Source organism: Cibotium barometz, chromosome 20 (assembly GCF_041138505.1).
Source record: "Cibotium barometz isolate CiBa-2024 chromosome 20, ASM4113850v1, whole genome shotgun sequence".
NCBI classification, from domain to species: Eukaryota; Viridiplantae; Streptophyta; class Polypodiopsida; order Cyatheales; family Cibotiaceae; genus Cibotium; species Cibotium barometz.
In genome coordinates, this window is record NC_141065.1 from 33,666,657 (window position 1) to 33,683,380 (window position 16,724).

Consider the following 16,724-nt stretch of genomic DNA (forward strand, 5'->3'; position numbering starts at 1 on the left):
GACCTTTCTTGCTTGTGAATGAAGATGAGAGAGAAGAGGGAGAAGAGGTGAAGGCTTGTGAGAAGAGCTTGATGGAAAGGGAAAGAGGGAGATCAGGGCAAGGTACAAGGGAATACCATGCTAGGATTTGTTAGGCATGATTCAACCTCCAAGGAGTAGATGTTTGATGGAGAACATGTGGAGCACCACATGGAAAGGCATTTTTTATAGTACGTAGCTATACACATGGCTATATGTGTGGCTATAGCCATGCCCATAGCCACATCTTGGCTATCAGCATGGCTACTAGTGTAGTGGGTATAGTCACACCCATATCAGCCTAGCTACTACCAGCATGGGTGTAGGCACCTCTATAGGGGAAACCCTCTCCCTATTTTTGTAGATTCCAGAGAGTAGTTTTTTTCTCAAGGAATGGAAGATTGATGTGTATTTGTATTCTGGTTGTTGGTTTGTAGGCCCCCACCATGAATAGACAACCAACACCTTCTTCTTTCAATGATAGCATGCCACTTATGAGAAGTCGGCATGAGTGGTTGTGTCAAAAGATTCCATGTGCATGTGAGAGATGCAAGGAAGCAACCTTTTGTTATGGTGAATCAAAATAAAGTATGTATATATTCACTATTGCATGTTCTTACATATGTGATTTAGGTATTCATAAGGTATTCCGTGTTTTTTAGGATGAGAATGAGGAGGCGACATGTCATAGAATGAGGGAATCTATGCCTCATTACTTTGTGTGGTTAGTGGATGACTAGAGGCTTCAGAGACCTCCATGCTGGAAGTGGGGTGATCTTGTTTAAGAAAGAAATTCCTCCATCAATGGCACATGAATTCGATGAATCTTTGGGAATAGATGAGATGACTGATGGAACACTTGACAAAGATCAATATTACCACAAACCGCAAGCACTCCACTATACAAGGGATGTGTATACTCCACCCTTCATGCAACTTTTGAGTTACTAAACTTGCAAACCATGTATGGTTGGAGCAATCCTAGTGTTACAAGAAGAGGAGACTACAGACAATGCAACTCCCCATCAGACACTTCCCCATCAGACACTTCAAAGCATGGAAAATAGTACCTTTAACTTTGGGACATAGGATTGACTCTCATGCGCTTGTGATGCTCTTGTAGGACTTCTCTATAACCTTGCATCCACTTGGCTGGGAACCCATATTACAAAGTACACAATAACATTGACATGCTTTGCCATCAGGGATTTTATATTCACGTGATCACAAGATTTTTTTTGTTAATAACACTTGTGAACATGTTATTCACATGTTTACATGTTCTCAAAATAGCAGGTTACCAGTGACCTGGTAACCTGCCGAAGCCCGCCGGGCTTTTTGTTTTCCCGGCGGGCCCGCCGGGAAAATCCATTTTCGAAAAAAAAAGTTAAAAAAAATGGTCAAAATATATTCATGTTCACAGTCATTCCTACCATTTTTGGACCTTCTAGACTCATTTATGATGTCAAAAGTTCAAAATTCTTTGTACAAAAAAAGTTATCTCTAAATTTATCACCTTAAGCTCGATTACCATCAATTAGATCTTATTATACTTCCAATTGAGTCTAATTGACATCAATTAATATCTAATTGAGTCCAATTGGTATCAATTAAGTCTAATTGGGTGTCAATTGATCGATTGAGCTCAATTGACATCAATTGACACCCCATTGGACTCAATTGGGCTTAATTGGACTTAATTGGATTCAATCAATTGACACCCAATTGGACACAACTGGGCTTAATTGGACTCAATTGACATCGATTAACACCCAATTGATGTCAATTGAGCTCAATTGACATCAATCCTAGTCAATTGATATCTAATTGATGCCAATTGAGCCGAATTGACACCAATTGCACTCAATTGGTACCCAATTGATGTCAATTGAGTCCTCAATTAACATCAATTAACACCCAATTGAGTCCAATTGACATCAACTAATACCCAGTTGAGTCAAATTGATATCAATTAAGTATAATTGGGTGTCAATTAATCAATTTGACTCAACTGATATCAATTGATATCCAATTGGACTCAATTGACATCAATTGGGTGCCAATTGAGTCCAAGTGACACCCAATTGATATCAATTGCATCCAATTGGACTTAATTGACATCAATTTACACCTAATTGATGTCAATTGAGTCCAATCCAGTTCAATTCACACCCAATTGATGTCAATTGGGCTCAATTGACATCCAATTGATGTTAATTGGACTCAATTGACATCAATTAACACCCAATTGATGTCAATTGAGCTCAATTGACATCAATCGTAGTCAATTGACACCCAATTGATGCCAATTGAGCCGAATTGAGCTTAATTGATATTAATTGCACTCAATTGGTACCCAACTGATATCAATTGAGTTCGATTAGACTCAATTAACATCAATTAACATCCAATTAAGTTTAATTGATATCAATTAATATCTAATTGAGTCAAATTGATATCAATTAAGTCTAATTGGATGTCAATTGATCAATTGGTACCATTTGACATCCAATTGGACTCAATTGACATCAATTGGGTGCCAATTTGGGTGCCAATTGAGTCCAAGTGACACCCAATTAATATCCATTGCATCCAATTGGGCTCAATTGACATCAATTCACACCTAATTAATGTCAATTTAGTCCAATCACGTTCAATTCATACCCAATTGATGTCAATTGGGCTCAATTGACACCCAATTAACTCAGCCCAATTGATATCAATTGAGTCTAATTCAAACCCAATTGAGTCTAATTGGACTCAAGTGACATCAATTAACACCCAATTGATGTCAATTAAACTCAATTAACATCAATTAACACCCAATTGATGTCAATTCTGCTCAATTGACATCAATCGTAGTTAATTGACACCCATGATGTTAATTGAGCCAAATTGGGCTTAATTGACATCAATTGCACTCAATTGGCACCCAATTGATGTCAATTGAGACTCAATTAACATCAATTAACATCCAATTGAGTTCAATTGACATCAATTAATACCCAATTGAGTCAAATTGATATCAATTAAGTCTAATTGGGTGTCAATTGATCAATTGGGCTCAATTGATATCAATTGACATCCAAGTGGACTCAATTGACATCAATTGGGTGCCAATTGAGTCCAATTGACACCAAATTGATATCAATTGCATCCAAGTGGGGTCAATTGACATCAATTCACACCTAATTGATGTTAATTGAGTCCAATTAGGTTCACTTTACACCCAATTGATGTGAATTGGGCTCAATTGACACCCAATTGATGTCAATTTGGCTTAATTGATACCTAATTGATATTAATTGGACTCGATTGACATTAATTAACACCCAATTGATATCAATTGAGCTCAATTGACATCAATTGTAGTCAATTGATACCCAATTGATATCAATTAAACCAAATTGGGCTTAATGGACATCAATTACACTCAATTAGCACCTAATTGATGTCAATTGAGTCTAATTGAGCTCAATTAATATCAATTAATACCCAATTGAGTCTAATTGATATCAATTAGCACCTAATTGAGTCAAATTGATATCAATTAAGTCTAATTGGGTATCAATTGATCAATTGGGCTCACTTGATATCAATTGACACCCACTTGGACTCAATTGACATCAATTGGGTGCCAATTGAGTCTAATTGACACCCAAGTGATATCAATTGCATCGAATTGGGCTCAATTGACATTAATTCACACCTAATTGATATCAATTGAGCCCAATTGATATTAATTGAGTCTAATTCACACCCAATTGAGTCCAATTGCATCTAATTGGACTCGATTGACATCAATAAACACCTAATTGATGTCAATTAAACTCAATTAATATCAATAAACATCCAATTGATATCAATTGACTCCAATTGGGTTTAATTGACACCCAATTGATGTCAATTAAGTCCAAATAGATAAATTAGGCTCAATTGACACCTAACTGATGTCAATTGAGTCCAATTGGATTCAATTGAGTCCAATTGGGTTAAATTGGATGCAATTAGGCTTAATTGATGTCAATTGAATTAAATTGGATGCAATTTGTCCAATTGATGTCAATTGAGTTCAATTGGATGCAATTAGGCTCAATTGACACCTAATTGATGTCAATTGAGTTCAATTCATACCCAATTATTGTTAATTGTGTCCAATTGAGCTCAATTAACACCCAATTGATGTCAATTGGGCTCAATTAATATCAGTTAACACCCTTTTGAGTCCAATTGATGTCAATTGAGTCCAATTGGGTGTCAATTGATATCAATTGAGCCCAATTGATCAATTAATATCCAATTAGACTTAATTGATATCAATTGGACTCAATTCATTCAATTTAGCATCAATTATAATCAATTGACACCCAATTGATATTAATTGACATCAATTAGGTGTTAATTGATGTCAATTGAGCCCATGTGACATCAATTGTGTGTCAATTGAATCCAATTGATGTCAATTGAGCCCAATTGACATCAATTGTGTGTCAATTGATACACAATTAGCTTCAATTGGGCTCAATTGACACCCAATTGATGTCAATTAGGCTCCATTGACACCCAATTAGACTCAATTTGGCTCAATTGACATCAAAATTGACATCCAATTAGACTCAATTTGGCTTAATTAAGTCTAATTGGACTCAATTAGGCTCAATTTGGCTCAATTGATATCAACTGACACCCAATTATACTCAATTTGACTCAATTGACACCCAATTAGACTCAATTTTACTCAATTGACATCAATTGACACCCAATTGATATGAACTGATGTGAATTGAGCTCAATTGCATCGAATTAGGCTCAATTGACATCGATTGACACCCAATTAATATCAATTGAGAGCAATTGATGTGAATTGATGTCAATTGAGCTCAATTGCATGGAATTAGGTTTAACTGACACCCAATTAATATCAATTGAGTGCAATTGAGTCCAATTCAGCTCAGTTGTAATCAATTGACACCCAATTGATGTCAGTTGCATCCAATTTGGCTCAATTGAAACCCAACTGATGTCAATTGAGTCCAATTGATGTTAATTGGCACCCAATTGATGTCAATAAGGTTCAATTGATGTTAATTGACCCCCAATTGATGTCATTTACGTCCAATTGAGCTCAATTGACACCCAAATTATCCAATTGAAGTCAATTAGACTTAATTGACTTCAATTGTGTTAATTGGATATTAATTGATATCAATTAACACCCAATTGCTATCAATTGAGTCTAATTCGGCTCAATTGACACTCAATTTACATCCAATTGGGCGTGAATTGAGCTCACTTGTATCATATTAGGCTCAATTGACATCAATTGACACACAATCGATCACACAATTGAGTGCAATTGAGCCCAATTGATATCAATTGTGATTAATTGACACCCGATTGATGTTAATTGCATCCTATTGGGCTCAATTGAGCACAATAGGATGCAATTAACACCCAATTGAGTGTCAATTGAGTGGAATTGAGCCCAATTGAGCTCAATTGATATCAATTGATACCCAATTGATGTCAACTGAGCTCAATTGAGCTTAATTGATATCAATTGACACCCAATTGATGTCAACTGAGCTCAATTGACACCCAATTGATGTCAACTAAGCTCATTTGAGCTTAATTGACATTAATTGTAATAAATTAACACCCAATTGAAGTCAATTAGGCTTAATTAATATCAATTAACATCCAATTATTATCAATTGAGTCCAATTCGACTCAATTGATACTTAGTTTACACCCAATTTATGCAAATTGGGTGTAAATTGGGCTCAATTGCGTCGAATTAGGCACAATTGACATCAATTGACACCCAATTAATATCAATTGAGTGTAAATCAAGTGTAATTGAGTTCAATTGGGCTCAATTGAGTACAATGATGTCATGGACAATTGAGTCAATTGATGTAAGTATAGTTAGATTTAATTGGTGTGTCAATTGAACTTAAGGCCAGCAAATTATACAAAACTTTTTTTGTGCCAAGAATTTTGATTTTTGACATCATAAATGAGTCCAAAAGGCCCAAAAATGGTAAGAATGACTGTGAACATGATTTTTTTATTTTTTTTATTTTTTTTATTTTTTATTTTTTATATTTTTTTTATTTGTCCGTCGGGAAAATGGGTTTTCCCGGCGGGCCCGCCGGGAAATGTAATTTTCCCGGCGGGATTACTGGTAGAGAAGGTTTTTGCAGGTCATAAAAAATGCCCGTGAATATACATTGTGATCACAAGAATTTCTATGTTAACAACAGGTTTTGTTAACGTGATCACGAAATTGTGAAGACGTTAATGAAATCCCTGTTTGCCATGCAACCCAAAAGTAGATCCTCTAATTTGGTTCAAGGCATCTTTTAAGAATGACATCTGAACATGTGTTATGGAGTAACAAGTGTATCGATCCTTAAGTTTGCGCACAAAGTATGGCTTTAATTTCTCAAAAGCTCACTGGTGTCTATGGATGCATCTCATTAAACAACATATATAGTTCAATCTACAAAACAAAACCATCATAGCAAGTTAAACAGTTGGTTTGAAACTAGTTTGTAGTTAGAGTGTATGCGGCTAGTTCACCAATTGATATCTTATTAGTTTAACATCAGTATCATATTGTTTCAAAATTGGTGTTGTCTAAATTAAAGCTGATATTTACCTTATATCTAATGCATGTTGCATATAGTTAATGTTCCAAAAGGTATCATACCAGTATAAAACACTAGTATCATATGACCATGCTAAGTTCTCCTTTTGGTCTTTACTTGGTATCATACCAGTGTTCAATCGGTATAAAACTAGTTAGAAAAATTACTAAATACAGAGTACGTTAGAGGAGACCATGCTCTTAAGCTAGTATGATAGCAATGTTTAACCGATAGTAGCTGGTCTTTTCACTTTCAATAGTGTTAGTTGTATATCGCTATCATTTCACAACTGGTATCATATTGGTTTGGGACTGGTATGATACTGGTGAAAAGCATGTTAAGCTTGTTTTTGCTATAGCCTAAGTGTATATAGCTTGTTTTGTATCAGGTATCTTACTAGTTTAACACCAATATCTTACTGGCTTTCTCGGGGGGTCACTTGTATAAATATGTAAGTATCACGTGGGTTCAACAGAAGGACATTTTAAATATTTAAAACTTACAGAAATATATTTACATAGGGGATTTATTTATTGTATTTTAAAAAAAATTTACAGATTTGAATAGGAAAGGATACATTATATTCACTAAAAAATTCACAGATAAGGGACTTTTTAAATAGGCCTTGAACGCACGTGATATAGAGGATTTACATATAGTGACCCCCCCGAGCTGGCTTTACACTGGTTTAACACCAATATCTTACTAGTTTAACACCAATATCTTACTGGCTTTACACTGGTTTTCTTGGTTTTGTTTATTGTTGCCCGAAGCACTGGTTTAACACCAATATCTTACTAGTTTAACACCAATATCTTACTGGCTTTACACTGGTTTTCTTGGTTTTGTTTATTGTTGCCCGAAGTTGTAAATCATTTAGAACCATGTCTTGCCATGTGAGGGAGGATGATTTCTTTTTATGTGCTAGATTTTCCAGTCCTAAACTTCCCAAAATAGTCCAAGAGATATAGATTGACAATATAACAGTCAAACATAATACACATACACATGATAAAAGAAGGGAACAACGCATAGACAAGGATGATAGAATCATAGAAGAGTAGAGAATTTGGCATTTGTTTGTATTCCGGTTGTACACATCTAATCTAGTATTTGGCATCATCATAAAGCCTTTGAATCTATTTTGAAGGAATATGTAATGTATAAAAGCACATCAAATCAGCACAGGTGTTGGAGCACGGGTTGTTGTTGTTACCTGAGATTGATCAAGAAGGTGTGTCAAATACTTAACATACGATTTTCTACCAAGGCTGTTGCGACATACATCCTTTTAGTTAGGTGAAACACGAGTATGGTTTAACCAAAAATTGAAAAAAAGCTCTTTCACCTCATTTCACTGATTATGCGTACTGCTACACAGGCTTGCCTATGGCATGAAGATAATGGCAAAATACCATCAACACAGGTTTGAAAACACTCTATAGCTGCATAGAAATTACTTTTGTGTACGTTCAACTATCTTGAAGCATCTACAATGTTAAGAGAGGATGTATTTGTGCCAATGCCATTCATAAGAATAATTGGTATAGCTCTTTTAAGAAATAGCTCCTGAGAGTTTCTAGGCACTTTCACTGCTTCAAGATTATTTCGTATGCCCTCTATTAGACTTATTTGGTTCCATAGTGGAAAACTACTGGAAATTTCCTTCATGGAGTGATGTTGGAGAACTTGAGATAATATATCAAACCTTATTTTCTTGTCTAGACCCTTGGTGCACTCATTAAAGTATTGAACAACGTCACTACATATTTTTTGACGCTTCTGCTCGTTTGCACTTTGACTTGCATTGTGATCCTATTCTTCTTGTAGCTTAGGCTTCATCCTTGCATGTTGTTCTTACTTCCTCTACGCATGATAATCCTTGATTATGTTGGTAGAAAACTTTACACATGACTCAAAACTGTCTACAGAGCCTAAAGTTCTACATTTGCCTCTAAATGCTTGGGAATCTATGATGGGTGAAAGGTTTATGCATATGTGTGTGTGTGTCGATGAAACAATAGTAAGGGGCCTGCAACAATAGACACAAAGAGCGAGCGAGCGAGAGCAAGAGAGAGAGAGAGAGAGAGAGAGAGAGAGAGAGAGAGAGAGAGAGAGGGAAAAGGTATAGAGGAGAATGAAAGACACATAGTCGATAAGCAAAAGAGAGAGACCTTGCAAGAGAGAGAGAGAGAGAGAGAGAGAGAGAGAGGGATAAATGAGTGCACCACAACTTACTTGTAACTCTATTTTTGTTTTTAGGCTTTTCAAACGTACAAAATATCAAAGAAAATGAGGAAAATGACTTTTTCAAATGTCTAAAAACAACTTTAAAAGCCATGTCCAGGACATAGGTTTTGAGTCCACCTTACCATGCATCCACCCTGAAGGGATTAATGCATAAAGCCTTATGCAACATAAATAAGGGCTTAATGTATCAAAGCCTTATGCAACATGCATTATGGCTTCATGCATGAAGCCATTATGCATAAGGATTTATCCAAAAAGCCTCTATGCATAAGCCTTAGGCATAAATCCTCTATACATAAAGCTTAGAGGCTTAAGCATAAATCCTCTATGCATAAGGCTTAAGCATAATTTTTAAGCCTTATGCATTGAGGCTTAAGTTTAAGGGATATATGCATAAGGATTAAGCCTTATGCATAAGGGCTTAATGCATGAAGCCTTATGCAACATGCATTATGGTGGCTATCTACATGAAGCCTTTATGCACAAGGATTCATTCATAGAGGCGATGCATAAAGCTTATGAAGACTCTTTGCATGAGGCTTTGCATGAAAGTTTTGAAGCTCATGCAAAAGGCTTTGCATGAATCTCATGAGGTTTTACAATCATATCTCCTATACATAATTGTTTGTATTGTGTAGGTAACCATGTCTTGTCCTCCTCAACATTCATTTCCAATTAATCATTCTTAAGAGCTAGATGTCACGACGCTACTCTCCATCATCAATCCATGTTAGGGATGGACACAACTGGCACATATACAGGTGTATTTATATGTTTTATGTGGATGTCACTACAACATGTCGGGGGGCATAACAGCATTTACTAGTAGCTTTCTAACAACGTTTATTTTTTTGGGATGTTAAGGATTTCAGTCTCGCCCCCACAGCAAAATATCACTACTCAGTAGTGAAATTTCACTACCACGTAACATTTATACACGCTATTATATTGTAATATTGTTGCTAAGGAGCGAAAATAACAGCGAAATTTTATAAAATTCTCGATGCATAAAATTCCTGAGGGTTTTTGGTTGCTGAATTTAAGTTATAAATATCATATACACAGAAAATGATTATAGTTTTTAAAAAACATCCATCATAACCCTTGGAGCCATGTGTCTTCAATAATTCTTTCTCACAGAAAGGTATAAGCCACCTATTTTCCACACCTCACACTCCTCAATGGAATGTTGTGGTTAAACGCAAGAACATGTGTAACATACCTCCAAGATTAACCAAGTTATGATTTAAACATAATCCTAAGTTTTGGATGCTACAAATTTTAGTAATGAATTCCAACAGGTTTTTAGTAAAGATTCTAAGTAAAAAAATTAAGTGAAAATTCAAGATTGAGTTTTCAACTAGTTAGTATACTCAAAGGAAGCCTTTAAATGTGTAGATGGATATGCAAATCGAAATTTAATAAAAAAAATTAAAACAACTTTAAGTTTTGGAGTCGACTTTCATATACAGCTGATTTTGGCGATTCCTCCCATGGAAGGTTGTAGACCACAGGTGTTATGGTAGTTTTAAGTACCCACATGGCTAGTATCGGATAACTGTGAGTGAAGTTATACATATTGCAGATTCCAGCCACCCTGACCAGCAGATCTGAGAGGCTTGCCAAATCTACAAGCAACCCTTACTTTTGGAGAGTAGACATGGATTCCCAATCAATAAATACATCAAAAAATATATCAAGGAAGTACACAAACACTCTTTTTATTATTTTGCTTTGAATTCTTTTGAGATTAAATAAATAAATCAATAAGCATGTATAATATGAGAGAATATGAGTTGAGGTATGGAACGCTTAACGGTTGAATTTATTAATTAAAAATGATCGCCTTAGTCTAAAGACTCATAGAATAAACACTTTTGGAGATAAAGAATTAGAAAATAGAATATTTAACTACTTTATGACTAGATTCTAGGTAAAACCTTCACGAGGGGATATTTTACGAAGAGTTTATCTTTCCTACGTTTAGAATCAGATTTTGATGTAAACATGAAAGTTTTACATGGCAAGAAACTCTACAAGAGTGTATGATACTCTAGAAAGCCAAAATTTGTTTCGTTTTTTAGTTATTCGAGTGCAAAGTGGGGCACTTGGCTGTTTTTTATAGTTTCATGCTGAAAACACAACTGTGGCTGTTTTGAATGCTCTCAAAGAGACCTTAGAACTCATTTTATCGTTGAGACTTGCTTCATAGAACTCATTTTTAGAGAACTATCACTGAGACTTGCTTTATAGAGCTCATTTTTAGAGAACTATCACTGACTTGCTTTATAGAGTATTAGAAGTCCTAAAACTTTGTAGTTTTGGCTTTTCTCTAATTCCAAATAGATTGGAAGATATTACTCTCCCAAAGAACCTAGTTATTAGACTTTGCCTTATAAATTGCTATCAAGATTGACTATCTTATCTATATAGATCGGATAGACTAATGCATAAGCATAGTTAAGACTTAGATAGAGTGACTAGAGATGACCTTGCTCGTTAGAACATGATAATTGATTATGTCAAAAACAAGGATTCCCATGTGACTTAAAAGATAAAGAGAAGTTAAAGACTATTGAAATTAAAAGCTTGTTGAATACTTGAAATTGTGATTGATTTGAATATGCATGCCTTGAAAGATTATGGACTAGAGATGAGTGTGACATGATATGTATGAGTTACGATTGCTTTGTTTTGAGATTAATGATTGATATGCATGTGTATGATGAGACTCGACAAGAGATTATTAGATTCGGGCCGGCCCTCCTTAGACTGGGAGGAACCTCGGACAGAGAATGAGATTTATGCCCTCTAGGAGCCATGTGGTAGAACCCAGAGAGCACGAGATTCAGAAAGAGGCATACCCAAGATAGCTGGGATGTCCAGTGTGGAGGTTGGGTGGACGAGCATCAGAGAAAGCCCTAGATTGGTTGGATTTTTGTCATTATGACTAACCATGTTGTCGAGCATGGTGTTGATGATAGAATCTTGAGATAGACACATACATTGTGATTGATTGAGATGCTATGTTGTAATTGATAGAGATTTATATCATGCAAATGTTTGTTTGAGATTACATGATTCTTTGCTTATGTGATAAGGACTTTGGATATGGCATGCATGCTTGTTTGCTATTTAAGAAGGTTGATTTGATTGTATTGCTATGTAGAAATAGCAAGATTAAGTGAGCTTAATGTTTTCTTTGAATAAGTTATACGATTAAGATATGGTTAGAATATGGGGCCGTCACAACATGACTGTTTAGGACATGGCCCATACAAGTTATACGATTAAGATATGGTTAGAATATGGGGCCGTCACAACATGACTGTTTAGGACATGGCCCATACAATCCTTTCTTCTTCTGATCTTCCTCCCTCTTTCTGGGAGTGAGAAGCTGTGAGCACCACTCCTATTTACATTACTAGACATACAAGATAGTTGAAATTATTTGAGAAGGGAAACAATGTCAAGAACATGAATCTATCCCATCTTGTAATAAATCCATATGTGTTGCTTCATCAATGTTTATATCTAATGGAAGCTCAATTCAAAGATGTGGGTCCATATCAATATCACCATCATTATCCAATGAAGCCTTGTCATGATTGAAAGGTGACTCATCATCTTCTTTGAATTGATGTTCTACATGTCCTTGACCGTACCCATCCAAAATGTTTTCTTCATCGTCTTCTTTCAATAAGCCAATTTGAGGTAGTACTTGCACCTTATCCTGAGATTTGACCTCTACATCTTGATCTTGAAAGATATGTTTTGAGCGAGGGGAAGCTTGTATAACATACCACCACTTTAGATCAATTCGATCGACAAAGGGGTTACACTTTTATTATACTACATCAAGATTTATTTTGGGATTGGTTGGGTTACTAACCTGTTGATAATATTGAGGGAGTACGAAAGTATCTTTCTCATCATTCTAAAACTTCGTGGAATCCATTTGAAAGAACCCATTTGGATGTTTCTTCATGGTTGCTTGAGTACCTCTATATATCATCTTGAACCATTTGACATCAAAGATGACTAGACTAAATGCTCTAATTCCAACGTGAAGAATATCTTGATGAATAGTTCCATAATACTCAAGATTGTCCTCTATGACTTTGGTATCATCTCTAGTAGCTCGACTTTCTTGATCAAATGTGTTTCTTTTAGAATCTACACACTTCATGCGGAAGTGCCTTCCCTATGACCATAATGCATTATATAGTTTGTACTAACATTAAACAAGAGCATGACATTTAGTATAGTGCATTAAACAAGGTATGTAACGATCGAAGCATGAGAAACATATGAAGAATGTACTTACTTGAGGGTCACATCCTCTTCCATACGTATGCTCTTCTCTTGTGATCCTATCTCCATTTCGCGATGTCAATGATATTGCCATATGAAGCCATTCTATATTGATCACATTTGGTAGAGGTGCCAAGCCAGGAAGGAATGAAAAGGGTCTATTTTCTCTTCTAAAAGCTCTTCCCTCATCCTTTCATCTATTGATTGCATCCTCGTATCTCCCAACCCACCCCCATGATGGGACTATTTAGAATGCATAATGTAATCACCTTGTGGAGTAATGCTTCATCTAGTCTTTGTTTTCTTCCTTTTACTTGTGGCACATTAGTGATTAGTCAGTCATCCTCCTCATTGCTCCCACAATCATGGCATGGAAGAATCTATGCAAGATAGATGTTTTGAGATATATACACAAAGGACTCTTGCATTCATTAACTATCCCTTTTCCAGGCTTGCTTCTCGTCTTTCTCTTTGTCTCACAAAGTTCTTTAAGGTTTTCATGAACCTTTCAAGGAAAAACATCCATCAAAACATGAACACCACAAAGCACCACTTCATCAACCAAATGAACCACAAGAAGAAATTAGCTAGTGACAATTGTTCTAAGAAAGTTGTCCTCGTTCATACACTCTACCTCAATAGCATTGAGAGAGATGAGCCATCTCAATGGATGTAGGATCTATCTTCTTTAAGGATATGTAGCTACGTACATAGCAACCATGTGTACTATTTACCAATACATAACTTGTAAGGACATTGGAAGGACAAATACGTAATATACTTTAGCTAGTCAATTGAAGAGAATATTCCACTACAATCCATTGAGTATCTTCTAGTGGCCCACGAGAAGAACACTCCAAAGGATGGCAAAGCAAAACTCGGCTATCCAAACTCTAGCCACTAATTCATCAGCTCAGATGGAGCATAGGAACTACTTTCATAGGCTCCAATGCACTTTGAAGGAAGAAAGAAAAACCTATAACAATACCCCTTAGAAACGTTACGTCAAATCTATATCCATCAATACTACGTGGCACTAGGATGTCTAAACTACCCATGTCCTATGAACATACTCCAAGTAATACATCCGCACTGATACATTGAAGTCAAAACCCATGTTGTCGCTAAACAAAGAGACATCTTCCCCTCTCTCACCTCTTCTGAATACATCATATGTGGAATCGGCCTTTTTCCCTAAGTTAATCTACAAAGTGATCCTCAACCTATAAATCAAAGCTTCAAACAAGAGCTTTCTAACCTCAGAGGGGGCACCAAACAATGTGTTGTGTCTAGGTGGAGGTCTCTATACACCACTAGAAGATACACAAGGAATATAATCAATGGGATCAAAACTGGGGGATGTCGAGATCCCAGCTCCAAGGTCACTTCTTATGTGAAGGTAAATCCTCAGCCCTCCAGTTGACTCCTCTGGACACTAACGGTTGCCTCAAAACCCTCCCAATCTCCCTACCTGTTGGAGCTATGTCTACTTCAAATGTCCTCTCAGGTCAGCACATACCTCTAGCAGCTGTGAACATACTCTTATTGGCCTCTTCTTGACCACAGCTAACCAAACTCACCCTTAGCTGGCACAAAGCCTCTGTTTCTGCCTCCGAAGTTTTCCTTTTTTCCCCAGAAATAAATATGTCCTCCAAGATCATTATGTTGTCCTCTAAGGTCAGATGACTTCATGTCCACATCCCTTGAGCCTTGCTATGTTGGAGATATATATAGCTAGCCCTAACTCACTCTAGGTCTTGCCTGTATATATGTGACTTGTGACTAATATGATTCATTCTTGTGGAGCGTATGTGGTGTGAGACGAGACACCACATATGCTACAAACGAGACACCACATACGCTCCACAAGAATGAATCATATTAGTCACAAGTCACATATATACAGGCAAGACCTAGAGTGAGTTGTGACTTATATGATTCATTCTTGTGGAGCGTATGTGGTGTCTCGTCTCTAGAGATGAGACACCACATACGCTCCACAAGAATGAATTATATTAGTCATAAGTGACATATATATAGGCAAGACCTAGAGTGAGTTAGGGCTAGCTATATATAGCTCCAAAACCCCCACTTAAATAAAGGTCTCCAGCTGCGAGTAAAAAAACCCTTGGGAGCGCAAGGGAAAAACACGAGCTCCTACATATAAATGTACAATGCCACCTTAAAGTCCATGTGCAATGTGCTTCTATATACAAAGTATAAAGAATAAATGTGCATGACGTGAAGTAATGTGTGAAGTGTCCTAAAGTCTATAGGCTATGTACAAGTCTAGACAAAATTGACATGACCTGAGATGTGGTAATATCTAAAAAGAGAGGCCGCCGCAACTCCAAGTTCTGATCGCAAAAGTGTAAACCAAGCTTCATGGAGTCCTTTGGTGAGAATGTCTGTAAACATTTGATCAGTTGGACAATGTTCTACCATTATTGCTCCTTTCCTTACTTCATGTCGAACATAGTGATAATGAACTACAATATGCTTGGACTTGCTATGTTGCACGTAGTCCTTGGCTAGACTAATAGCATTTTGGTTGTCACATCTAAGAGGAGTGCTTGAGGAAGGAGAATGACCAATATCAGCAAGCAATTATTGAAGCCAAACCAATTCACAAGCTACTAAAGATGCAGCTACATATTCAGACTCTGTGTAGTAGAAACTGTAATACAACGTTGTTTCTTGCTAGCCCAAGATACCAAATAGCCATTGATAAAGAAGCAATTACCATTGGTGGATCACATGGACAAGTTAGAGCTTGCCCAATCAGCATGTGAATAACCCAAAAGATTAAGAGAAGTTGATGAAGATATGTCTTCTTGGACGGTGATATACAAGTCGAAAATCTGTAGTGCCCTTCCACCAGTACTTTAAAACACGTTTAGCTTGAGACCAATGTCTTGTAGATGGAGAGGACAAGTATTGTCCTAACAGATTTGCTGCAAACAGAATATCAAGATGAGTGCTCATGCCCACAAATTGAATACAACCAACAAGATTAGCATAGGGTTGATTTAAAGTTAATGATTCAGCCTCAATATTTGTAGAAGTACTCCTAGTGGAGCTTGCAAGACAAGGAGTGTTTGCCGAATGTGCAGTAGCTAATCCAAACTTTTGAACAATATCTTGGATAAACTTTGTTTGACGAAGAAGCAAAATACCATTGTGACGATACCTTTGAACTTGAATACCAAGGCATGAATGGATGTCGCCAAGATCCACCATATCAAAGGTTGAGGATAAAATCTTTTTTACTTGTTGCATGAAAGATAGATTATTAGACTTAAGTACAGTGTCATGAACATAAAGAGCCAATATCACAAAATGGTTATCCACATTGTGCTTGATATAAAGATTTGGATTAGAGAAGCAAGAAATAAACCCCTGAGATGTGAGAAATTGATCAATCTTGATGTACCATGATTGTGAAGCTTGTTTTAGTCCATACAAAGCACGGTGGAGTTGGCATACAAG